Genomic DNA, 27,447 nt, shown 5'->3' on the forward strand with positions numbered 1-27,447 from the left:
TGCAGCTCTTTGTCCTCTGGGAACAATGTACACACCATCTCTATGACTTTACCAAACTAAAGATCACGTGAAATTCAGTCCATCTGTTCAATTAAAGGGGCAACAGAGAGAGATGGAAAGAACAAGGGTTGAGGTAAGATGAATCTAAGCAGAATATCTAGCAGCAAGACCTTGGACTTGCTACTGATGCACTCTCAACTTCAATATCTTTATTTGTAAAATGAGAATAATCATATTTTTCTTGCAGGACTGACTATTTGGAAAAGTAAATGAGACACAAAGACAATATGCCAAGTACTGTGCATACTATATAGATAATAAATATTATTCAGAATACAAGGAATAGTCATCTTTAAGAAAATAATAGTAATAATAACATTTTGGAAGTTGACTATGGGTCAAATATTGTGGTGAGCTCTTTAAAATTCACATAAATCCCGTAAGTGCTATCACTGCACTGATTTCACAGATTAGGAATTTTAGGCACAGAGAGGTTAAGTAACTTTCCTGGCATCCCATAGCTAATAAGGCTTCCAACCGAGGTATTCTGCCTTAGAGCTTATGCTATTAAATACCATGCCAGATAGTAATGGCTTCTTCTTTCACAACAAAAGCAAAAAGGGGTTAGATTATCTAAAGACCTTAAACTCATAGAAAGACCTTATTATTCTTGATCTTAAATTTAACATTCAATGGAAGCCCTTCCTTTGAAGCCCAAAGGGAATAATGAAATGGATTTGGAATCAAAAAACCTGTGAATATTTTCCAGTTTTGGCACTCACTGCAAGTCACTTAACATATTTGAGTTTCTTCATATTAAATGGGGGTAATCATTATCTTGTTGAGTGGTATAAATGAGGATATAGATGTGAATGCACCTTATAAATGTAAATGCCTCACAAATGTTAATTGCCATTAGTAAATGAGTATAATTATACATTATTTAAAAGATCTAAAATTGAAATAGGAATTACAATAATTTTTTCTCTGTTTTATTTGAAAGATGCAGCAAACTGATCTATGTAACACACAACCAATTTAAAAATATGTTTTATCATCTAAATTTCTAGAACCATTTTAATATCACAAAATTTACATAGATGAAAACAAAATACGTGCCACACAGTAATGCCTTATTCTTTATTTTTATAGAATGTTTCAGATGAGAGGATGAGAAGCAACAAGTATCCAGTATTCTGAAGGATGTCATTATGGGGTTGCCTAGGTGACTCACTAGGATGTATCATCATGTTATGCCTCAGACTCTTTTGGAGTAAGTAGAGATGGGCAAGATGTGAAACATGGAGGTTAAGCCTTCTGAAAAGAAACTTGCATCATCGCTATCATCAAGAATGTGAAAAGATTTATTTATTCATCAGTTTTTCATTTGTTTATTCAATAAGTTAGACATGTCTTGCCTATTGCATTGTACTAAATGTTGAAGGAGGTGTATCTAGAAACACTCAATCTGGTTGAAAATATAGGATACATACATATGAGGTAAATAACATTGTCGAAGGGTATATCACTAATTGACAAAGTAAGTGATATAACTAGTAAGTACAAAGAGAGTTCATAAAGGGAAGAATTGATGTGAGCAAGACAGTCTGGGAAATCTCGCAGGAGTGAGAACAGAGATTGGAGGTCAGACTGTCTTTGGCTTTGGAGAACCTGTGAAGAACTTTTCTTGATGGAAACTTGGGAGATTAACTGTAAGGAACATCCAGCCAAATGACTGAACAGGTGGAGTATGGTTGATTACACAGAGCTTTGAATGTAGGCTGAGGAGTTCGAAGTGTATTCTGAGCGCAGTGGATGACAAAGTGGCAGTAGTGTGTAGTAACAGAAGTCCTCTATCCACTCAAAAAGCAGCCTTGACATCCTAGCAAGATAATAATTCAGTTTTCTCTGAGGTTTAGACCTGAAATATATAAGTTCCAAAAAGAGTTTGTGTTTAAGTATCAGGAAAACAACTGACAGTGGCTTTAAATACATGTTTTTGCTTGTTTTTCGTGTAACCAAAAGGCCCAAGTAGGCAGTTGGGGCTAGTATGAAGGTACAATGATGCCATCAGGACCTAGCTCCTTCTGTTTTTCTGTTTCACCATCTTTTCCATGAGGGATTTGTCCTTAGTTTCACAAGATGGCGGCCGTTTTTCCAAACAAGCAGTAAGAAGTGGAAAGGCAAGCGAAAAGAGTAAAAACACGTACAACGAGAATCTACTGCTTAAAAAATTTTTTCCTGGAAGTCCTACCCATTTAATTACATTAATTGGCCAGAATGAGATCATAAGGCCAGTCTTAATCTCAAATTGGGCTAGAAAGTGACAGTTTTAGCTGGACAAATTGCTGCTGCAAGCAAAATTGAAGGTGTGTTTGTAGGGAAGAAGAGAAGAATGAATACATACATACATATATATATATATATATATATATATATATATATATATATGTAAGAGGGTCTGTCTCATTGGATATTTGGATCAAAAGGTGGTGGTGGTGGTGCAAAATATTTTTTAATATCTTTTTAAAATGTGTGTCTGTTTTGTGTGGTGACTCCTGGATACGTGGAAAGAAGCCTGAGTGACTGTCTCTCTTTTTTTTTTTTTTGAGGAAGATTAGCCCCAAGCTAACTACTGCCAGTCCTCTTTTTGCTGAGGAAGCCTGGCCCTGAGCTAACATCCGTGCCCATCGTCCTCTACTTTATATGTAGGATGCCTACCACAGCATAGCTTGCCAAGTGATGCCGTGTCCGCAGCCAGGATCCGAACGGCGAACCCCAGGCCACTGAGAAGGAGAACATGTGCACTTAACTGCTGCGCCACCAGGCCAGCCCCCCAAGTAACTGTCTCTTATTTCTGCTAGTTCTTGGTCCTTATGTGTCATTCTCTGTGCCATTGAGATCCTATGTATCCAGGCCACAAGTCTACATGAGAGCTGTTTTACTTTCAGTTCACCCTTACTCTGAAGATGGAGCCCTTTGGAAGTCCTATCAGACTGGCAAACTTGAAGGGGATTAATTACCTTTGGCTAACTTTGGCTTTTGTACTCCTTCCCTGTAAATCTGTCAAAACCCATTTTGCAAATACCCTCAGGGCAAAAGTGGCTTAGAGAACTGGGCTTCCTCCTTTGAAGATTCTAGATTTGAGCAAAATCATTCCTTGCAATATTGTTAATCTTTGATACTTTGAAGATTTTATTTTTTTCCTTTTTCTCCCCAAAGCCCTCTGGTACATAGTTGTATATTCTTAGTTGTGGGTCCTTCTAGTTGCGGCATGTGGGATGCTGCCTCAGCATGGTTTGATGAGCAGTGCCATGTCCGCGCCCAGGATTCGAACCGACGAAACACGCGAACTTAACCACGCAGCCACGGGGCAAGCCCCAGCTCTTTGATACTTTAAAGATCAATTTCTTTTTCTTTTTTTCCAGTTGGCTTCACTGAGATGGTTGGTTAACACTGCCTTTACCAGAAGTTAAAGTCCTACTTTTCTATTATTAATCCTTCTTTTTTCTCCAACCTCGCTTTCTCTTTTCCTCCAATCTTCCTTTTCTCTTTTTTCCTTCCTTCCTATTTTCAACATTGAAAATAGGATACCTACTATCCTTGGTCACTTCTTGTGTAATTGTTTATATTTATCTGACATATATATTCACAATTTCTTTTATTTTTAACATTTTTGTGATTTTGTATTCACAGTTATAAGTATCATATGGATTGTTATTTTTTAACCCAGTGTTGGTGTATTTTTCTTTAAGAGGTTTATAATTTTATACTTAATGTCATAATATGCTGCTGATTTTGGAGACAGATATAGTCCTTCATTTCTTAGCTATGTGTCCTTGTGCAAATTGATTAACTCTTTTCACTCTCATTTTTTTCATCTCATTAATAAGCATAATAAAAGTATTTTGGGGCCAGCCCTGGTGGCCTAGTGGTTAAGATTGGCATGCTCCTCTTCGGTGGCCCAGGTTCAGTTCCCAGGTGCAGACCTACACCACTTGTCTATCGGTGGCCATGCTGTGGTGGTTTGTAAATAGACGAAGATTGGCAACACGTGTTAGCTCAGGGTGAATCTTCCTCAGCAAAAAAGACAAAAGAAAATTTTCTTTATAGGGTTGCTTTGAGAATTAAACAAAATAGTATATTTAAATATTGTAATCACAATGTTTGGAAGATCAACATATCATGTTTGTTATTATAGTATCATTTTTGTTAATTATAAGAAAGATTAACCCACTTACCCTTATTATGGTAATTGATATGTTTTCCTTTACTTGTCATATTTTTTATACCTTTGAAAGTATTTTTTGATATTTTCTTTGTTTTCCGTCTTTTGTTTAATACACACACATACGGTGATTTATAGGAACAAATTCTGATTTGAAGCCTAGGGTCAACTACCAGTCATTTACATGTAAAAAAATACATAATTAAATGTATATATTTTAATTAATTAACTAATTGAATTAGAAATTCAATAATGTAGTTCTAAATTTAAAATGCATAGAAAGAGCTACAGTAAGAAAATTTCCACCCTTGTTTCCTGGCTACTTAATTCCTCTTTCCAAAGCCAACTAATTTTTCAGGGGCTGGTTAAGTTTGCCCGCTCCACTGCGGGTGGCCCAGTGTTTCGTCTGTTCGAATCCTGGGCGTGGACATGGCACTGCTCATCAAACCAGGCTGAGGCAGCGTCCCACATGCCACAACTAGGACCCACAATGAAGAATCATACAACTATGTACTTGGGGGCTTTGGGGAGAAAAACGGAAAAAATAAAATCCAAAGACAACTAATTTTTCAGTTGTCTTCAGTATCATTCAATATATTATTTTATGTATTTTCAATTATACATATGTTATAGTTTTTAAATTAAATATAACATATTTCAGTGTATATATGGTTTTTTTTTCCTTCTTACTTTTACACAAGTAATTACATACTGTATACATTCTCCTGCCTCATTTAATGATATGTTATAATTTGTTACATATTAAGATAAAACATTTCTATATCATTTTTTATGAATTCAGAGCTCTGAATTCTATTATATGGCTACATCAGAATTTGTTTAACTATTTGCTTATTTAAGGACATTTAGATCAGTTCCAACCCAATTGCTTACACAAACTATGTTTCAATAAATCACTTTATACATCTGACTTTTTCCACATGTGTAAACTAATTTTAGTTAAAATCCCTACAAGTGGAACTGCTGCGTCAAAGGGTATGCATATTTGTAATTTTGATTGAATTTGTGAAATTGCCCTTTGTAGAGATTATATTAATCTGCACAGTTACTAGCCATGTATATATAAGAATGCCTGTTTCTCCATACTGTTGCTAACACAGTGTTATCAAATATTTTCATCTCTGCCAGTGTGAGGTGAAAAATGGCATCTGAGTGTGGTTTTATTTAAATGTATGTTTCTCAATATCAAAAAAATGGATGGAACAATAATTTTTGATTCCCTTTTTACACAAGCCAAAATTCAACTTTGTTTGCCCCCCTCTACCTCTGCGATCGTTAATTCAGATATCCCACTCGCACTTATTCACAGCATGCCTGCCCTGTGAATTTACAGGGGCCCGCAGTCCTTTGTTCTGTTGTTCTGTGTTCTATTACCCGCCAGCCTCTTGTCCCTACTTTCCTTCCTATCTAGCTTAGACTCTTTCACACATTACTTTCTTCACTTACTTACCATATTGTGCTTTTACTAAATCCTTGTGGCAACATCACAACCTCTGATTAGCCACCCGTCCACGTCCATGCGAGCACCTGGGCAGCTGGACGTTGCTGGGAAAACCGCCGCAACAGGCGGACCAATGCCACATTATGAGACATCAATTTCCAGTCCTCTGTGGGCCCTCAAGGCTGCCAGTTCTGTAGTTCACTCAAGTTACCTCATTCTTTCATTTCAAACTGACGATTTCAAAGATTTGCCACTTTCCTCAGACCTCCAACCCTCCTTGCCAATACTTATTTTCCTTAAAAGTCTCCACCTTCCACCTTGCAGATAAAAGAGAAGCTTCCATTCAGGAAATCCCTCAATTTTATACCACCAAGTCCATGCAAACCTCATCCACACCCATTCATCTTCACTTCCGTTCTAATAGGAAGGAGGCAGTATCAGTGTCTCTTATATAACATCTATTTCTTTATCTTTGCTCTTAATTATATGTATGCTTGCCCTCTCAAGGAAACTGCACTACTGAGTATTTTCTGTGTCTAGTCAACTTCTCTCTCTATACTGGTCTTTTGCATCAACATTTAAACATGCATTAGTCACCCTTATTTCAATAACAAAGGAACTGGTTCTCTTAACTCCTCCATTCTCCTCCAGCAGTTGAAATCTTGGAAATAGTTTTCAACTATGCTGTTTCTATTTGCCTAATTTGTTTTCTACCCCATTCCCTCCTCCATCAATCCACTCCAATTTTATCGCCTCCCACATCTTCATGGGAACTTCACTCCCAACTTACAACAACTTCCTTGTACTAATAGAAAGAATACTCCTGTTTTTATCTCATTTGACCTCAACTGCATTTGACGCTGTTGATCCTTTCCTCCTTTTTTGAAAATTTCCTCCCAATTTCTATGACACTCATTCTCCTTGTATTCTTCCCTCTGACAAATGAAAATGGCAAGCAATAGGATATATTGGAGAATATGAGGAAGCCATTTCATATAAACCTAATTCGGCCTGACCTTGTCTTTCCAAAAGGGCCTGACCGTGGCTGTTGAGCATGCATTGTATATCTGCTTTAGATATTCCCTGTGGCAAGAACAAAGGCCCTTGAGATAAAGGTGCCACTTCCCTCCCGCTCCCAACGTTGGCATCTCCTTAAGGATTAAGCATCTTTCCTTAGGCTAGAAACTGGTTGCAGCGGCGCTCACCTGTGACCACCCAGCTCGAGACAATAGACTTGCCTCCTGCTACGCCCTCTGAGATAGCAGAGCCACTACCTGCTGTGTCCATCAAGTGCTGTGCTGACAGGGCAATCTTGTGACTATTGTGGGAGGGACATTTCAATCATATGTGAAACGTCCTGCTTGGGGATATATAACCACTCTGTACACCTCACTTCTTTGGTGCCCTTTCTTCCTTCGGGAAGAAAGGCCACAGGCCATGGTCCTCAGATTTCAGCTCAGAATAAACTCGCCCAAATTTTCATTTATAGATTGGTTATGGATTATTTTCGTCGACACCTCCTTCCTGCACATTCTTCCTCAGTCTTGCTTTTCCTCTCCACTTTCTGTGGTCATCCCTTAAGCATGTAGATTCTCCCCAGCCGTCTTCCCCAGGCCCTTCTATCTCCTCACACTTTACTCCTGAGTTACATAAGAAGGCCAGCTCAGCCTGTCCCAAACTAAATTCTTGTTTCATCTAACCTCCTTCTCCTAAGTGTCTCCCATCTCGATAAATAAAACTACCATATACCTGACAACTCAAGCCAGAATCTTGGTAAGCATCAACAAATTTTGACAAATTTTACCTTTAAAATATATTTTAAATCTATCCATTTATATTTACTCATTCTGTCTCCATCACTTTGTTCTCTTTATCTGAAATGCTACAGTAACCTCACAAGTAATCTTCCTTTGGTCATTCGTGCCTGTCTATATCTGTGTTCCACTCAGAAGCCAGAATGATCTCTCTAAAGTGCAAATTTGATCATGTAACTTTCCTGCTTAAAATGCTTCAATGATTTCTCATTTTCACCTAGGATCATGTTCAAGATTTTTAACATAGTTTACGAGACTGCATGTCCCGGCCCCTGTTTGCCTCTTGCCTCCGTTGGAACCACTCTCTCCTTCAGTTTAGCTTCTCCAGGTAGATTGCACCATGTTGTGTATTTTGTCCTCAGATCTTCAAATATATACTTATCCATTGATATGAAACAATCTTTACTCCTGCCCTCCCTGCCCCATTTCACCTAGATAACTGACTTATCCTCCAAGTTTTCCTTATAGTTTATGTGCTTGAGAAGGTTTTCTCTGACCAAGCCCTCCTCACCTCACCCCCTCCCACCAATCTAGATTAGGGCCCTTTTATGTGCTCCTTTGGCATCTGTTCTGTCCTTTTATTAACATTCATTACACTTATATTTATTTTTTACAGCTTTATTGGGAATTTGCATATGTCCACAGCCTTCTAGATCCTCAAAGTTCCCTATGGTAAACCAGTTTCTCCAGGATTCCTGGCCAGGTTCTGGTTTGCTCCAACTGAATTTACAATTTAGCAGCTTAGATGTTGCCAGCAGTTTGCTATTGTTTCAGGAATGCCCTGGGAACCCCCTCCCGCACCTGAGCTGAGCTCTGAGTCAAATCAAATAGCCACCACTCTCTGAGAATAAAGATTTCTCAGAGAGTTGAAAGTTTGGACAAAATATTGCCTGTGCTCTGAGTATGGTAATTTTCATGGAGCTCTGTCAACAGTCAGATCTTTCCATTGTCTGCAATGCAGTCAGCTTTTGGCTACTATCCCGTTGAACTGAGGAGGAAGGTTGGATAGAAATAGCCCCAAGTTAAAATGTCACAGACCCCACCGTTTTACCACGGTTCAGTAGGCTCTCTTAGATAGGCAGTTTTCATCCTGTGGCTTGGATTAATTGCCAGAGTTCTGAAATATCTCATTTTAGTTGTTTTGCCTGTATTTTCATTGTTTTAGAGTAACTGAGTAAGTAGTTCACTGAAGTCCTCATTCTGCCACTATGGAAGTTGATTTGCTTGTGTTTATTTTTAATGCTTGTGTGTCTGATTACATTCTGTTTCTTTTCTCCCTCCCTCCCTGCCTGCCAAAATAGTATTTAACATACGGCAGGTGCTAATTTAGGTGCTGGAAGCATAATAGTGAAAAAACCTGACCAGGTCCTTGGCCATTGTATTGTTCACTGTTTTATTACCTCTGTCGAACATGGGGTTTTGGCATACAGTAGATGCTAAATAAATAACTGATGAATACATGAAGGCCTCCTTGTCTCGGGTCCTGTTTACAATCTCTTTCCACTGGCAACCCATCACTTCAGGATGCAGTGAGCTGCCATGCATCTCCCTCTAAGTTCTGAAATGTTGCTCAAGAATTTAATTCTTCGTCTTTCTTTTTTTGAGAAAGATTAGCCCTAAACTAACATCTACTGCTAATCCTCCTCTTTTTGCTGAGGAAGATTTGCCCTGAGCTAACATCTGTGCTCATCTTCTTCTATTTTATATGTGGGACGCCTGCCATGGCATGGTTTGATAAGCAGTGCATAGGTCTGCGCTGGAGATGGAGATCTTAACTGGTGAACCCCAGGCCACCGAAACAGAGTATGCAAACTTAAACGCTGTGCCACTGGTCTGGCACCTCAAGAGCTTAGTTCTTAGTGGATTCTTAATACACGTGAAGAGAGGTGTTGTGGGGGTTAAAGGATAGTGAGACCACCTCAGGCTGGCTCAGTATATCTTTCTCATAATGTTAGGGTTATCTTTCTGTTTTTTCTTGCTCAAGTAGCCTTGGATCCTGGAGTAGGAAGGCCCAGATGGTCCAGGCAATCCACAGGTAGATAGTGTCAAAGAAGATAGTAGACGGTAGGACACATAGAACTTAGTTCCCCAGGTTACTTCTCAATCTATCCTCATCAACGTGACAGTTAATGCATATTTGTCAAACAAGAAAAGGTCACTAGAGGATCACACACCTCCTCTGGTCCTGCCAGTGTCCCTCCTCGGCGATAACTGGCATTAAGTATTTGCTGCATATCATTTCTTATTTTTCTCTTTCTTTGTACACAGACCTATTTTTCCTTTTGTTGGAATTGAAATCATATCATTTAAATCTGACATTTGCACTTTGTAACTTTATATCTTAGGGATATCTTTCCAAATTAGTAATTTTAGATCTGGGTCATTATTTTTAGTCATGGCATGGAATTATTCAAATGCATGCATTATAATTTACTCAGTCGTACTCATTAGTAGAAAATTAGTTTGTTTTCCTTCTTAATGTTGCTGTGAATGTCCTTTTACGTATAGCTGTCTCCAGACTTTTACATTATAGTGGAAGGTAGCTAGCTTCATGGATCCATAAATCTCTGCTTTAAATTTTCATAGCTAATTGGACCATTCAGATAGCTTTGTAAGAACAAAGGATTACTCTGTTCTATGAGCACATCCATGTCTTTAGTTGTAAAAATGTGCTTTATAAGCATGTTTCAAATTGCAGTTTTCTGGAGTTTTGTTGTAGTTGTTTCATTAGTTGGTTGCTTTTATTTTTTTTCTGAGGAAGATTTGCCCTGAACTAACATCTGCTACCAATCCTCCTCTTTTTCTATGTGAGCCACCACCACAGCATGGCCACTAACAGATGAGTGATGTAGGTCCACTCCCAGGAACTGAACCTGGGCTGAAGTGGAGCATGCCAAACTTAACCACTAGGCCACTGGGGCTGGCCCAGTTGGTTGCTTTCTGACTTCTAATCTTACCAGGAAATTAGGGCCAAGTTTCAGATGTGGATCAAGCTCAGAGCATCATGCACTGCCAATTTTTCCAGCACTCTCCGTAAGAAAGCATCTCCTGAGAGCAAGAAATAGGAAAGGAATCCCTGGAAAACATCTTTTCGTTTCCAAATCTTGCTCCAGGGATCTCCACCCTATGGAGAGTCCTACTACATATTTAGCTGACATTTTCACTTTGAAGAGGAAGTGGATAACCAAGTGCAAATGTTCAGTGGGACTGTTCTAAACGCAGGTGAAGGACTAAAGATTGTAGGAAGGTCAGGCCTTAACATTTGAGAGACAAGACGGCATAGGTGATAATTTGAGTTTCAAAACTATACTAGCTTATGCTGGAAAAATGATAGAATGTGATGTTTATCCCATTGGATCTTGGACTCCTTTCTATGTTTTTTGTCACTCTCCAAATAGAGAGTGAGAAATGCCTGGAAATGTATCTGAGGTGACTCTTCACCACAACTAGTGACTGATTGTTAAGAGAGCATGAAGGCCCCAGTTTCTTTGACTATTGTCAAGGCAACATGTAATTTATACTCCCAAGTCCCCCCACAAGAACAGGATGAAACTGCCCTCTGGGGGACTCTGCCTGAAGTACATCCTTGCTTGACTTCCTTCTTATCCTGTTTTCCCCCACTCTTTTACCAATTTCACCTGGAAGTACTTTCTTTCTTTTCTATTTTTTTTTTTTTTTGGTGAGGAAGATTGGCCCTAAGTTAACATCTGTGCAATCTTCCTCTATTTTGTATGTGGGATGGCTCCAGAGAATGGCTGATGAGTGCAGTGGGTCCATACCCAGGATCCAAACCTGCAAACCCAGGGCCTCTGAAGCTGAGTGCACGGAACTTTAACCACTCGGCCATGGTGCCAGGCCCAGTACTTTCTTTCTTTTTTTTTTTTATTTTTGCTCAGGAAGATTCTCCCTGAGCTAACATCTGTTGCCAATCTTCCTCTTTTTGCTTGAGGAATATTTGCCCTGAGCTAACATCTATGCCAGCCTTCCTCCATTTTGTATGGGGTTTGCCACCATAGCATGGCCATTGATGAGTGGTGTAGATCCATGCCTGGGAAACAAACCTGTGAACCGAGGCTGCCAAAGCAGAGCATGCCAAACTTAACCACCAGGCCATGGGGCTAGCCCTGGAAGTACTTTCTTAGTAAATCACTTGCATATAATTCTCTTCTCAGAGTTTGCTTTTGGGGAAACTGACTGAAGTAAGAACAAGTATTTTTTTAATCTGTGTTTCCTTATGTTAAACATATAAATCTCAAGTTGTGTCTGATATCATTTATTATTGTAAAATTTCTACATCTATTCTCCTATTTTCATGCATGCTTATGCTCCTGGAGCTGGAAGTTGCAAAATATATTTCTAGACTTCCTTGCCAGCTAGGTTCTGGTGAGGTTCCAGGTAGGTACTCAGGTAATATTAGAAGGAAAGAAGAAGAGAGAAGCCATCTTACTTTCAGTTTTTTGCAACAGCAGCAGCATTACAGTGACTCTTGGACTCTGGGAAACGCCACCTTCTTCCTTTTTCTGTGCCAGCTACAGGGGAAGTTGTACCTTTCTAGTGTTACTGATCTGTGAATATCATGACCTTACCTCCATTGCTCTTCCAGTGCTTCCAACCAAGTAGGGGACCAATTCCCTATATAAATTCCCCTTTGTTTGAAATGCTTAGAATAGAGTCTATGCTTGTAACTGGCCATTGTTTAATAAGCAAGCTCTTCTTTAATATTATTTAAGTTTTCAAAATAAATATAAAACATTGAGCTTAAAAACAAATAAATGGTAATTTTAGGATGTGCTTTTGGGGTAGGAAGGAGGACTGAGGATTGAGATGGCTGCTTCTGCACTGGAGAACCTTCAGAAATAAAAATGGAAGCTTAGGACTAAACTCTTGGCTTACATGGTCAAAAGACAAGAGTTTCTATAATGGCTTTAAAATAATCTCAAGGCTGCTATAGCTATAAATAAAACATAAAATTTTGTCTCCTGATTGCATAATTACAATGTAAGTTAACTTTTCAGTCTTTTCAAGTCTCTTATGTGAATATTAGGATATTGCTTTGGAAAGAGTAGAGTGAAGAGAATTGGAATAACAACATTTGAATAGATACAAGAAAATCTGGAACCCTTGAACCTCAGATCTCCCTTAGTCTCCTAAGTTAATAGAAGCAGCCCCACTTTCTTTTCTGAGGAGACTAGTCTTTCTTTGCAGTGGTTTGCCAATTTTCCTCAAGGATCATCTCTGCCCCATGGCCTCCAGATCCCTAATTAGAGTCAGATCCTATCATGTGCTAGGAGAACAAGTACAGAGTCTGACATGGGAGGAGATAATAACAAACTTAAGAAATTGCAATATTTTTCTAAATTATATCAACAGAAACCTTGGGTATATGTGTGGGAATATTTTCTAGATGAATGAGCATGGAATTGCTTGGTTGGTTGACTAAATCCAAAGGCTTAAGAAGATAGGGATTCTGTGCTGGGCCTCTGGAAAACTCCCATATCAGAATCACAGCTACTAAGGTTTTGGAGCAAAATGATGCCATCATTTGCAAATGACCTTTCTCCTTTTGATAAATAGCTCTTAGCTTACTATTAAACCCTGTTAAAGACCACATGACCATTGGACACAAGTGGATCAAGTTACGGGTAACCATGTTACTGTATAGCTACCCAATATAAACTGGGTATTATCTCATCCAAAACGCCATAAAATTGGATGTGCACAGAAGAATAGATTATCAACAGAGAGTAGAATATATGAGTTTTGGCTTGAACATTCTCTGATTGCACAAGTAAGTTGCATGTGCAGGTGACTGAAATTCCCATGACATCCATTGCTATGGAATTATCATCACCTTCTCAACCAACATTTATGGCTTCACGGGGCATTCCTTATTATTAATTCATGAAAGAGGAAAATCTTGATCCAAGATTACAGATGGTTATGTGCTATATCCCAGCACCAGTTCAAAGTGAACGGTTATAATGTTGCGTCCCTCCTCAGAGGCGATCTGAAAGAAAGTAGGGAAGGGAAGTCCTTTTAGTGAGCAGAACTTCTTTTACTCAGCAAGTTCTTTCCAAGATATTGCCAGAGATATGAAGATACATATAATTTATGAGATGAGGTTGATGGCTTGTCTAGCTTTTTAGGGACTATGAAAGATGAAGATGGAGTATTGGTGACAAAGAGGTCTGGGGGAGAAGTATGTGGATGGACCTCTCAGAATGAGTAGTGTGACAATCTTGTGCCTATGTGAGTGAATGCCTATCAAAGAGCACCTGCTGCAGGAGTGGCTCTTAATAGTAAGATAGACAAGAGGATTCCATCTTGTGGATCTCAGTAAGCCATTTTTCCTACCCTATGCTTGCTCAGTGGGCTCATGAGCAAAGTGGCCTCGATGGAAGAAATGGTAATATATAGTTTATGTAATATATGTTTTCAGTAACATCTTCTACATACCAAAGTTGCTCTGGCTACTAGTCACCAACCTACCAATAGCAGAAGCAAACACTTAACCCCTGATTTGGCACTATATTATCAGGCTGTTCCTTGAAGGAACCTACCAGATGCTTGGATTTGGGTTGATTATATTGGAACCTTTCCATGATGGAGGGGTAAGTGATGGACCTTTTTGAAATAGTAACTTATCTAGATGTGAATCTGCCTTCTTGGCCCACAATGCTTCTGCCAGTACCACTATCCATGAGCTTACTCACTGTCATAGTATTCAATTTAATATTGCTTCTGAACATAAAGTTCGTTCTACAGTAGAAGAAATGTAATTGGATTATACCCATTACCATGTGCCCTAATGTTGACCTTACAGACTGGTATATTGGGAACTCAATTAAGGTACCATCTGAGAGATGGCTCTTGGTGAAGTTTTGTTGCTTGGGATCAGCAATCAATACATGATATTGTTTCCCTCACAGCCAGAATAATTGAGTCTGGGAATCAAGAAGTTGACATAGGAATCACTTCTTTTACTATTACATCAATATCTTGCAACACTTTTGCTTCCCACCTCCACAACTTTATGCTCTGCTTGTTTAAGTCTTGGTATCTCAGAGGAAAAAGCTTCCTTTAGGGATATGCTAATGTAACCTGACCATTAGAGGCTCCTTATTATCACAAACCAACAAGTAAGGAAGATCTATATCTGGAACCCAGGGGATTCTTTGGGGTGCATCTTAGTGCTTTTATATGTAAACCAATAAAAGCCCTTGCTGAGGGCATGGGGACTGTGCAGTGTATAGTGGAAGAGGGAAGTTGGAAATATTAGCTGTGTCTTCATAACAATTACAGAAGTGAGGCCCATGGATATTTACCTCCTTGCAACATATCCATTTCTGTGATTAACCAACGTGTTTTTCTGTTATTAACCAATGTGTTTTTCCTTCTCTCTTTACATTTATGTAGAGTGGTGTTATAATTAATATTGTAATTAAGTCTATAGATTATAAAATATCCAGAACAGATTGTAATTGAAATTGGAGAGGATTAGCATCCTTCAGAGATTGATATGGAGACAATGGGACTTTTTTGGGGAGAACCATTTGGGAGAAAGTATGAAAGCGTCTTCTTTGATATGAGGGACAAAAATCATGATGATGTTCTTATAGTTGTTGTTTGGAAGTTTAAATATGAGTAGAAGGGCATGTACAGATACTGGATAATGAAAGAGATGGATGGTACTGGATGTCGTATGTTGGTCCTCAACTCCACAGCTGCCCTTTTATTCTCTCCCTTGTAGTTCCAATGCTGGAAGCCTGCCATCTGAGTTCTGCTTAGGTTTGAAAAAAGAAAGAAAGAAATTCTACTTTGTTTTCTACTTTTGGCAGCAGTGTCTTCAGTACTATGAATGCCTGGATTTCTGGTCAGTGTCAGAAGTGGTTCCAGAAGCAGAGTTGACAGCAGTTCCAGCTGCAACAGCAGGAGTGTGGGCTCCTGGGTACTGGGTAACACCATTTTCTCTTTTCTTCTTTTCCTCCTTCAGCCCTAAGGACAGTAGCAGCTTCCTGCTGTTACTGATCCGGGGTAATAGGACGTTCCCGCTATTGCTTCTTCAATTTTCCAACACTTTTGTAACCAATTTCCTGTATTAATTCTTCCGTTTAAAAGACTAAATGTGGTTTTCTATTTTTCTAACTGGTCACTGACTTATAAGTCCTTCTTTAACGTTATTTGGAATTTTAAAGTAAGTTAAACATTGTGACTAAAAGCAAGTACCTGGTAATGTAGAATATGCTTTCTTAAGTGACATGTACTTGATCTTCCCACCACTTGAACCTTTAAGACTCCAAATGCACACCAAGAATTTTTAAAAATTCTTTTTACAAACCTTTGCAATAAGTGCCATTATATGTTTACAACCTGGTTTTCCTTCTTGTTGCTGTCATCTATTGACCTTCAATTCATTCGTTGATTAATTTGTAACTGGTTAAGTATTTTCCTCTCCCTCCCACTCCCACCGTCATTTTGGTGACCTCAGTGTCTGTGAAAGTGATCTAACTCACAACATTTTGTCCTCTCAGTTTTCTCATCTCCTCACTCTAGTGATCATTTTCTACATCTCTTATTAGCCACCAACTCCCATTATTCACTTGCCTTTTTCATTCACAAATATAGCCTCCATATCAAGTATGTTGCTTTCTGACCACCACCTTCTATTTTTCTACCTGGTATACTTTACTACTAACATTTCAGCATTTATTGTGTTTTATTTTGCCACTAATCCACTGACCCTTGTTACTACTACTACTCACTGTCCACATATCTATTGTGCTCTAATTTCTCATCAAACAACCTTAGATTTTATGATGTACCATTAAAATCATCCCCTTTCAAAAGCTTATGACTACTTGTGATTTTTTTCGCTTTCCTTGTCTGGCAAGCTTAATGCTGGTTGAACCCAACTATCTACCTAATTCCTGCTTAAATGTTGCTGAATATATAACTGAAGAAAAAAATAACCATGCCAACTGGCCTCCTTTAAAATTCATGTTTTCAAATGAGCACGTAATACTGCCCATAATTTTACTAAACTTTCCTAATGTGTTTGTTTTTCATGTTCCTAAAATGACTATTTCACAGTTTCTTTTCTTACTTTAGACTTCCCACACCTCTTCCCCATCACTCTCAGCTAACGATCTTCCATTAAATTTCACTGAGAAACAGAAGCAACCCAACTGAACTCCATCTTCCCACTACCAATCTCCCTGCATCTGTACCCAAACTGTTTACCTTCCCTTTTCTTACAGTATATGGAGCGTCACACCTCCTATCAAACATCTGTTCTTCATTGGTACTCTGGATTCCATCTCCTCTAATCTTTTCAAGGACTCTATTCCAGCCATTATCCTCCCTTGTTTGTCTCTCTACTCAATCTCCTCAGGATACAGATATGACTACTATCTCCTCCCTTGATCTAACATCTATCTCCATCTAACACCGTTTTTTCTCTATTTCCTTTCTTGGGCAGAAATTTTTGAAAGAATGTGTGTGGTCATTGCTTTACTTCCTCCATGTCCCATCTAAAATCTATTCTGATTGGAATTACATTCTCTCTACCTCACTTAAACTTGTTAAGGTTGTGGATTAGTGTTAGAGAGAACTAGCAAATTCTGTGTTAGCCAAACTATTGGTTACTTTTCCATTCTCATCTAATTCAATCTCCCAGCAACCTCAATACTTTCTTCAAAATTCTTTCTTTAGTCTCCATGGCAGTCCACAGTCCTGATGTGTTTTATCTTTTTATTTTTTACCTCAGTGATTGTTCTTGATTCCATGCTGCTTGAGTTGTAGATGTTGGAGTACTCTATGTCTTAGCCTTTTCCATCTATGCTCTTCCTAGATTATCTCTTCATGTATCTGGCTTTTGTTGTCATTCATGTTTGCATCCTTATATTTTTGTCTCTAGCCCAGAGCTCATTCATGAACTCCAGCCTTATATGTCCAGCTGCCTACTTGATGAAATCTGATGCTAATAGGCATCTCAAACTTATCATAGCCAATATAAAACTCTTGATTGCCACCACACTCCAAACCTACCACTGTTGAAATCCTTACCATTTGAGTAAATAGCACTGCTGTCTATCCAGCTACTCAAGCCCCAAATCTGCATTCCTCTTGTCATATTGTCATCATTATTGATTCTTCTTTTATTCTTACTCCAAAATATCCAACCTATCATCAAGTATTATTGTACTACTCCCAGGATTTATCTTGAATCCATTGATTTCTCTCCATCTCTACTATATCCTACTCCAAGACACCATCTCTCACTTGAGCTACCTTGTCAGTCTCATAACTGATTTTCTTGCTTTTAGTCCTGTCTCCCTATAATCTATTCAACTCACAGGGGGCAAGGAAAGATCTTTCTTAAAAATGTAAATCAGATTAGGCCATTTTAATCCCTTCCTTCGATTTTCCATTATATTGGAATAAAATCCACACTCTATGAGGTACAAAACGATAAAAGCTCCAACCTACAAGGTACAATATGTTCTGGCTCCTGAATGGATCTCTGGCCTCATCTTTTCTGAGTCTCCTCCTTACTCACTACCTCTAGCTCCCTCCCCACACCACAGTGGGGGAACCATGACCCAGGCAGTCCCAGAGGCAGGAGAGGTGCTCACTAACCCAGTGACCATAGAAGTGACACCCACAACTGCAGCGACATTGTAAGCAGCAAAGCACCAGCAACCTCAAGGCACAAATAGCACAATGAAGGCACTAACAACACCTCTAGCAGAGACAGCAGAGGGTGGAAAATGCAGGCTCTCAAGTAGAACCAGAAGCAGCTCAGAATCAAAGTAAAGAAAGCCTTACCCAAAAGAAAGATGTTTGCTACTACAAATATGCTAGCAGAGGAAGAACTCATCAAGCACCGTGAAAAAATACAATAAAACAGTATCACCAAAAAGAAAATGACAGTTCTTCAGAAACCAAACTTGAAGTCATGGAAGATTGTGATCTAACCGACAGAGAATTCAAAATAACTGTCCTGAAGAAACTCAATGAGTTACACGAAAACTCAGAAAGACAGTTCAATGAGCTCAGGAAAAAAATTAATGAACAGAAGGAGTACATCACCAAAGAGACTGAAACTCTAAAAAAGAACCTAACAGAAATTCTGGAGCTGAAGAACACAATAAATGAAATGAAGAATTAAGTAGAAAGCATTGGAAATGGAGTAAACTATATAGAAGAGAGAATTAGTGAGTTCAAAGATAGAAATCTAGAAATGATTTGGGTGGAAGAAGAGAGAAAAGTAAGATTTTTTAAAAATAGAGAAATTCTACAAGATGTGACTCAATTAGGAAAAGACACATAAGGATAATGGGTATTTCAGGAGAAGAGAGGAAGAAGGGAGGAGAGAGCTTATTTAAAGAAATAATAGCTGAAAACTTCCCAAACCTGGGGGAGGAACTGGATATACAAGTAACTGAAGCTAATAGAACACCTAATTATCTCAACACAAAATGACCTTCTCCAAGGCACATTATATTAAAACTGTCAAAAGTCAATGACAAAGAATGATAGTAAGGGTAGCCAGAGAGAAAAAATACTAATCTACAGAGGAACCACATTAGGTTGTGGGCAGATTTCTCAGCAGAAACTCTACAGGCCAGGAGAGAGTGGAATGAAATATTCAGAATATTGAAAGATAAAACTGTCAGCCAAGAATACTCTATACAGCAAAGTTATCTTTCAAATATGAAGGAGAAATAAAGGCTTTCCTAGACAAACAAGGGCTGGGGAAGTTCATTGCTATGAGATCTTCCTTAAAAAATCTTGAAAATAACTATCCTACCTGAAACAAAAAGCAAAGGTATACAAAGCTTTAAGCAAGGTCATCTGTCTGACAAATCGACAGATAGAATAAAAAAATTGTAACTCTATACCAAAATAGGTTAGTAAATGCTTAATTATAACATAAAGGCTAAAGGGAAAGAAATCATTAAAAATGACTATAACCACTTCAATTCGGTAATGAACTCACAATATAAAAAGGAATAATTTGTGACAACAAAAACATAGATGGGGAAGAGGAAAAGGATGGAACCTGTATAGGCTAATGGAAGTAAGATGGATCTCAGCAAAAACAAGCACTATCTCTTCTATGAGATCTTTTATACAAACCTCATGGTAACCACACACAAAAAATTCAGAGCAGAGCCACAAAACATAAAAAAGAAGAAACTGAGACACACATCACAGTAAAGCAGACAGAATCACAAGGAAAAAGAAATAATGGAAATATAAAACAATCAGAAAACAAAAGAAAATGGCAATATTAAGTCCTCATATATCAATAATCATCCTAAATGTAAATGGATTGACTTCACCAATCAAGAGACATAGAGTGGCTTGATGGATTAAAAAATAAAGCCCAAAGGGGCCAGACCAATGGTGTAGTAGTTAAGTTTGTGCGTTCTGCTTCAGTGGTCCAGGGTTCACCAGTTTGGATCCCAGACATGGACCTAACACTGCTTATCAACCTATGCTGTGGCAGGTGTCCCATGTATAAAATAGAGGAAGATGGGCAAGGATGTTAGCTCAGGGCCAATCTTCCTCAGCAAAAAAGTGGAGGATTGGCAGCAGATGTTAGCTCATGGCTGATCTTCCTCAAAAAAAAAAATAAAATAAAATAAAATAAGATAAAAAATAAAACCCAAAAATATACTGCCACTAGGAGACCCATCACAGCTCTAAAGACAAACATAGGCTCAAAATGAGGAGATGGAGGATGACACTCCAAACAGAGGGCAACTAAAAGAAAGCAGGTATAGCCATACTTATTTCAGACAAAATAGACTTCAAGCCAAAAAAGATAACAAGAGACAAAGATGGGTATTATATAATGATAAGGGTACATCCACCATGTAGACATAACCTTTATTAATATATATGAATCTAACATAGGAGCACCAAAGTATATAAAGCAACAGACCTAGAGGGAGAAATCGACGGTAACATGATAATATAGAGAACTTTAATACCCCACTTACATCAATGGATAAATCATCCAGAAAGAGTCAACAAGGAAACATTGGCCTTAAATGAAGCCTTAGACCAGATGAACTTGGGATGTTGGGAAACAAAACAAGTCTCAATAAATTTAAGATTTAAATCATATCAGACATCTTTTCCAACCACAGTGGTATTAGACTAGAAATCAACCACAAGAAGAAAGCTGGAAAAGTCACAAATGTGTGGAGACTAAACAACATGATACTGAACAACTATTAGATAAATGAATAAATCAAAGGAGAAATCAAAAAATACCTGGAGACAATTGAAAATAAGAACACAACATACCCAAATCTATGGGATGCAGCAAAAGTGGTACTAAGAGAGAACTTCATAGCAATACAGGCCTACCTCCAGAAACAAGAAAAAAATCTCAAATAAATAATATAACACTATACCTAAAAAAACTAAAGAAGAAGGAACAAAGCCCAAAGTCAGTAGAAGGAGGGAAATAAAAATCATAGCAGAGATAAACAAAATAAAGACTAAAAAGACAATAGAAAAGATCAATGAAACTAAGAGCTTGTTCTTTGAAAAGATAAACACAATTGACAAACCCTTAGCTAGACTCACTAAGAAAAAAAGAGAGAAGGCTCAAATAAATAAAATAAAAAATGAAAGAGGAGAAAATATGATAGATGCCACAGAAATAAAAAGGATTATGAGAAAATACTATGAAAAGCTAAATGCCAACAAATTGGATAACCTAGAAGAAATGGATAAAATCTTAGAATCATACAACCTCCCAAAACTAAATCAAGAAGAAATATAGAATCTGAATAGATCAATCACTAGTAAAGAGATTGAAACAGTAATCAAAAACCTTCGAAAAAACAAAAAATCTAGGACCAGACTGCTTCTCTAGTGAAATCTACCAAACATTCAAAGAAGATTTAATACCTATCCTCCTCAAACTACTCCAAAGAATTGAAGAAGATGGAATGCTTCCTAACTCATTCTATGAGGCCAAAATTACCCTAATACTAAAACCAGGCAAGGACAGCACAAAGAAGGAAAATTATAGGCCAATATCGCTAATGAACAGAGATATAAAAATTCTCAGTGACAAATTAGCAAATTGAATAAAACGATGCTTTAAAAGGATCATACACCACAATCAAGTAGGATTTATTCCAGGGATTCAGGGATGATTCAACATCTACAAATCAATTGATGTGATACACCACATTAACAAAGTGAAGAATGAAAATCACATGATCATCTCACTAGATGCAGAGAAAGCATTTGACAAAATTCAACATCCATTTATGATAAAACCTTTCAATAAAATGGTGTAGAAGGAAAGTACCTCAACATAACAAAGGCCATATATGACAGACTCACAGCTGACATCATACTCAATGGTGAAAAACTGAAAGCCATCCCTCTAAGAACAGGAACAAGACAAGGGTACCCACTCTCACCACTCTTATCCAAGATGATATTGGAAGTCCTAGCCAGAGCAATTAGGCAAGAAAAAGAAATAAAAGATATCCAGGTTGGAAAGGAAGAAGTAAAACTGTCACTATTTGTGGATGACATGATTGTATGTATAGAAAAGCCTAAAGAATCCACCAAAAAACTATTGGAAATAATTAATGAATACAGTAAAGGTGCAAGATACAAACTCAACATACAAAAATCAGTTATGTTTCTATACACTAACAATAAATTAGCAGAAAGAGAAGTCAAGAATCCCATTTACAATTGCAACAAAAAGAATAAAATACCTAGGTATTTTATTGGTTAGAATAAATATAACCAAGGAGGTGAAAGACCTGTACACTGAAAATAATAAGGTATGGTTGAAAAAAATTGAAGAACACATAAATAAATGGAAATATATTTTGTGTTCATGGATTGGAAGAATAAACCTAGATAAGTTGTCCACGTTACCTAGATAAACCTACAGCTTCAATGGACTCCAAATCAGAATCCAAATGACTTTTTTCATGGAAATAGAATAAAGTATCCTAAAATTTATATGGAACAACAAAGACCCCGAATAGCCAAAGCATTCCTGAGAAAGAAGAACAAAGATGGAGGTATCACACTCCCTGATTTCAAACAATACTACAAAGCTATAGTAATCAAAATAGCATGGTGCTGGCAGATAAATAGACACTCAGATCAATGTAACAGAATTGAGAGCCCAGAAATAAACCCACACATCTATGAACAGCTAATTTTTTATAAAGAGCCCAAGAACATACAATGGAGAGAAGAAAGTCTCTTTGATAAATGGGTTGGGAAAACTGGACAGCCACATGCAAAAGAATGAAAGTAGACCCTTATCTTACACCATACAGAAAAATCAACTCAAAATGGATTAATGACTTGAATGTAAGACCTGAAACCATAAAACTCCTAGAAGAAAAGATAGGCAGTATGCTTTTTGAGATCAATTTTAGCAGTATCTTTTTAAATATCATGTATCCTCAGGCAAGGGGAACAAAAGAAAAAGTAGACAAATGGGGACTGCATCAAACTAAAAAGCTTCTGCATGGCAAAGGAAACCATGAACAAAATGAAAAGACAGCCTACCAATTGGGAGAAGATATTTGCAAATCATATATCTGATAATAGGTTAATACCCAAAATATATAAAGAACTCATACAACTCAACCAAAATCCCAATCAGAACATGGGCAGAGGACTCGAACAGACATTTTTCCAAAGAAGATATACAGATGGCCAACAGGCACATGAAATGTTCAACATTACTAATTATTAGGGAAACGCAAATCAAAACTACAATGAAATATCATCTCATGCCCTTCAGAATGGCTATTATTAAAAAGCCAAGAAATAAGTTTTGGAGAGGATGTGGAGAAAAGGAAACCATTGTACACTGCTGTGTAAATGTAAATTTGCAATGTACATTTGTGTAGCCACTATAGAGATTCTTCAAAAAATTAAAAATAGAAATACTATATTCCACTTCTGGGTGTTTATCCAAAAAACACAAAAACACTAATTTGAAAAGATGTATCCTCCCCTGTGTTCATTGCAGCGTTACTGACAATAGCAAAACTTGGAAGCAATCCCAGTGCCCATCAATGGATGAATGGATAAAGAAGGTGTGGTATATATATATATATATATATATGTATATGCATACACACACACACAATGGAATACTACTCAGCCATAAAAAAGATGAAATTGCCATTTGTGACAACATAGATGGACCTTGAGGGTATTATGCTAAGTGAAATAAGATGGAGAAAGTCAATTATCATATGATTTCAGTCAGATGGGCGATAAACACACATATAGATACAGAAAACTGATTGGTAGTTACCAGAAGGGAAGGGGGTGGGGGAGGGCAAACGTGGTAAAAAAGCACATGTATATGGTGACATATGACAACTAGAATTTTGGTGGTGAACACAATGCAGTCTATACAGAAGTTGAAATATAATCACGTACACCTGTAATTTCTATAATATTATAAACCAATGTTACTTCAACAAAAAGTAATAATAAATAAATAAAAGAGAAAATAGGTTGCATTCAAAATGAAAGGAAAATGAGAAACTGTAGATTTTTTTTTTAATCAATAGGAACATGTTCTCAAAATAATGCTTAAAATTTCAGTTAAGCTAGCATTTCAAGATTTTGATGAGATCACTCGCATTCCTTAATGTTAAATGGTAGATTCAGTATTCCAAATATTCTAACTTTGGACAATAGTGTTAAATTTATGAAAAATAGTGAAAACTGCCAGCACTTCTCAGTAGATTCCCATATCTATCTTGAGTCTGCTCTGCCTTGGCAATTTTTTTTTTTTAAGATTGGCATGTGAACTAACATCTGTTGCCAATCTTTTTTTTCCCCTTCTTTTTTTCCCCAAAGCCCTCCAGTACATAGTTGTATACTGTAGTTTTTGTCCTTCTGGTTGTGCTGTGTGGGACACCCCCTCAGCATGGCCTGATGAGCTGTGTTGTGTCCATACCCAGGAGCTGAACTGGTGAAACCCTGGGCTGCCGAAGCAGAGTGTGTGAACTTAACCACTCGGCCACGGGCATGGGGCCGGCCCAATTTTTAAATCTCTAAATGTCCTAATGTACTATACTGATATGTTCCATAAAATAAAGCTCTGCCCACATATAGAAGAAATTAATCAGATCAGAGTTACAAATGTAATGAAATAAATGAGATCACAAGCTGGAAAGGTTTTGGCTCTGTTTTATTGGTTCAGACAAGAAGCTGACACTCTTTAGCTAATGAGAATCTGGAGAGAAGAGATACGAACAGTTAGGAGAGAAGAATCGCAGGATGGTGGGTGTGCAGACAAAGATGGGTGATTGTTCATTTTCCTGGATGACAGCTACCTTGTTAAGCTGGCTTTTATAAAGTGCACTGATGGCTTTATCTCCATCAGCATCAGGAACAATTACTGAGTACCTTTTTTTTTTTTTTTAAAGATTTTACTTTTCCTTTTTCTCCCCAAAGCCCCCGGTACATAGTTGTGTATTTTCAGTTGTGGGTCCTTCCAGCTCTGGCATGTAGGACACCACCTCAGCATGGCCGGATGAGCGGTGCCATGTCCACACTCAGGATTGGAACCAGTGAAACCCCTGGCTGCCAAAGCGGGATGCGTGAACCCAACCACTCAGCCACAGGCCGGCCCCCGCTGAGTACTTTTAACGAGTGAGTTACGTAGTGTTATATCTTAAGCTTGCTGGAGATGTAGCAATGAATTAGACCAACAAGCTCTCTGCTCTTCTGAAGCTTACCCTCTACTGGACTGAATAAACAAAGTCTCAAGATAGATTCTTATGTAATGTGTTAAAACTTGTGCTAGAAAGACTCTCTTATTAGAAATAACACATTGGTTTAATCACATATATCAGTGTGACTTTACTTCTCTTATTCTTTCCATAGGAACAACTGTCTGAAAAAAGGTTTGGATGGTGGGAGGAGTGGAGAGAGAGCATAATGGCACTCAGGATCTTAGCCTTGACAAAGAGACAACACCAGCTATAAAACAGGTGCCAGAAAGAGAAACTAGAGGATCCTTAATTAAAGCTGTGGCCATTGCTGAGTTTTCCGTGTTGGCCTTTTCTACAGTATTTTTGCATTGATCTGGTGCTGACTGGGTCATAATGACATTAACCTGAGACTTTTTTCCAGAGTTGACTAGCCTGACCCATTGCTTCAATGTCATATAAGCAGCACTCATAATACCTACTTTAGCTATAAAAATAACACCTGGCCCATGCCAACCCACCTCTCCTTCCCTGAGATGTTCACAGAAGCCTGTGCGTGGAGTGGGTCTGAGAAGCTGTCTTGCCTGCATAACTTGGTTTAAGTACAATAAAAGGAACACTACAATCTTATGTAATAGTAACGCCTAAGAAATGTTTTCTTCTTAAATTCACTCTGTCATGTTTAATTTGGGTTTAATTGACTGTCACGATCCACTTTAGTTACCACACTTCAGGTCAAGATGTATAAATGGGAGTGAATCAAAAAGCTGGTATGACTTGAGAAGTATCTAATCAATTGTCTTGTACACTATAGAGATTAGAAGCTCATTATGCCAAAAGCACATTTACTGGTTGGAGAGAAAGGAATGATGTTTTAGCTTTCTTCACTCATCTATTTGATGCACATAAAGTATTTGACAATGTTAAGCTTTTGACCTTTAACTTCATGACTTTGGAAACAAAGGGAATGTGTTTTTCTGCAGTTTCTATATGGACTTAGGGTTTTGATTAAATATTTCTCAAGTTATGTCTAACCAATAGAAGTATAACTTTAGGTTATAGAATTATAGAGACATACTAGCATATTCACCATTATTAAAAGCAATAATCATTAAAACATGCTATGACGCTTATTTAAAATTGGGAAGCAAGATGCCGTAAAACGCTCAAAGAACAAGGACAGATTTTTTGTGTATATTTGTTTGTGCATGCATTTTTTCCTAGTATTACACATATAAAATATTTTCATCTAAATAAGATTGTATCATGCATGGCATTCTAGACGTTTAGTTATGAAGTCATTCATAATGCTTATCTATCTTAGTTTAATGAATCTATATCCATTAAAAATATTTATATATTTAAAGATTTAAAGAACCCTAAAACAAACGTACTTCTCAACTCAAGAAACATCAATATCTTTTAAGCCCCCTGTGGGTCTCCCACTCCAAATCATGTCCTTTTTCTAATGCTGAAGGCTGATCACTGTTTTGAATTTTGTGTTATACGCATACATTTTGTTATAACTTTAGTGTATATGTTTGTATGCCTATTATTTATTTATTTTTAAAATTTTAAATAATTTGTATCATTCTGTTTGTGTTTTTCTGCAGCTTGCTTTTTTCACTCAGTATTATGGTTTGGGATTCAATGACAGGCCTTTATAACCCAACCTCATTCAGTCACCAGATGCTGGCTGCCCCAGGAAGATCGTCACCTTGGGCAAAGGGGCCTTCTGTGGCTGAGGCTGACCCCGAAGGAACTGATAGCCAATCTTTATTGAAAATTTTATAGTTTCTTATAATGGATTTTATTCATTAATTTTGATTTTTAAAGTATTTCATTAAAAAATGATTTGTCGTGATTACTGAGTTTTTGGTGACCCCTTAAATTTTGCACCAGAGGCAAGTGCCCCCACCTGCCTGATTTACCTCAATCTAATCCTGGCCCTGACAGCTGGTGCAAGTTGTCTGATGACCCAATCTCTGCAGCTAAACAGAAAGTACTTCCTCCAACAGGGTTCTGGGCACTGTGTCTTGGTTTCTACCACAAGAAGTGACATTCCTAGTGGTGGAATCTAGTAAATTGCACACTTCTAATATTTACTATTAGTAGTTAATAAATAGGTAATATTTATTTTCTCTAAGCACTTTAAAGATATTATTCTCTTAATTTTTGGCTTCTGTCATTGTTATT

At 37.7% G+C, this 27,447-nt stretch overlaps 1 long non-coding RNA gene across 1 annotated transcript; it reads left to right on the forward strand.

Annotated features, from left to right (window-relative positions):
* LOC111774211 (uncharacterized) lies at positions 1 to 27,118 on the forward strand. The gene is made up of 4 exons (XR_002809028.2): positions 1 to 133; positions 1,153 to 1,273; positions 25,427 to 25,533; positions 26,865 to 27,118. It is a non-coding gene; the product is annotated as an uncharacterized lncRNA (long non-coding RNA).
* Positions 27,119 to 27,447: the final 329 nt, after the last annotated feature.

Source organism: Equus caballus, chromosome 7 (genome assembly GCF_041296265.1).
Source record: "Equus caballus isolate H_3958 breed thoroughbred chromosome 7, TB-T2T, whole genome shotgun sequence".
NCBI classification, from domain to species: Eukaryota; Metazoa; Chordata; class Mammalia; order Perissodactyla; family Equidae; genus Equus; species Equus caballus.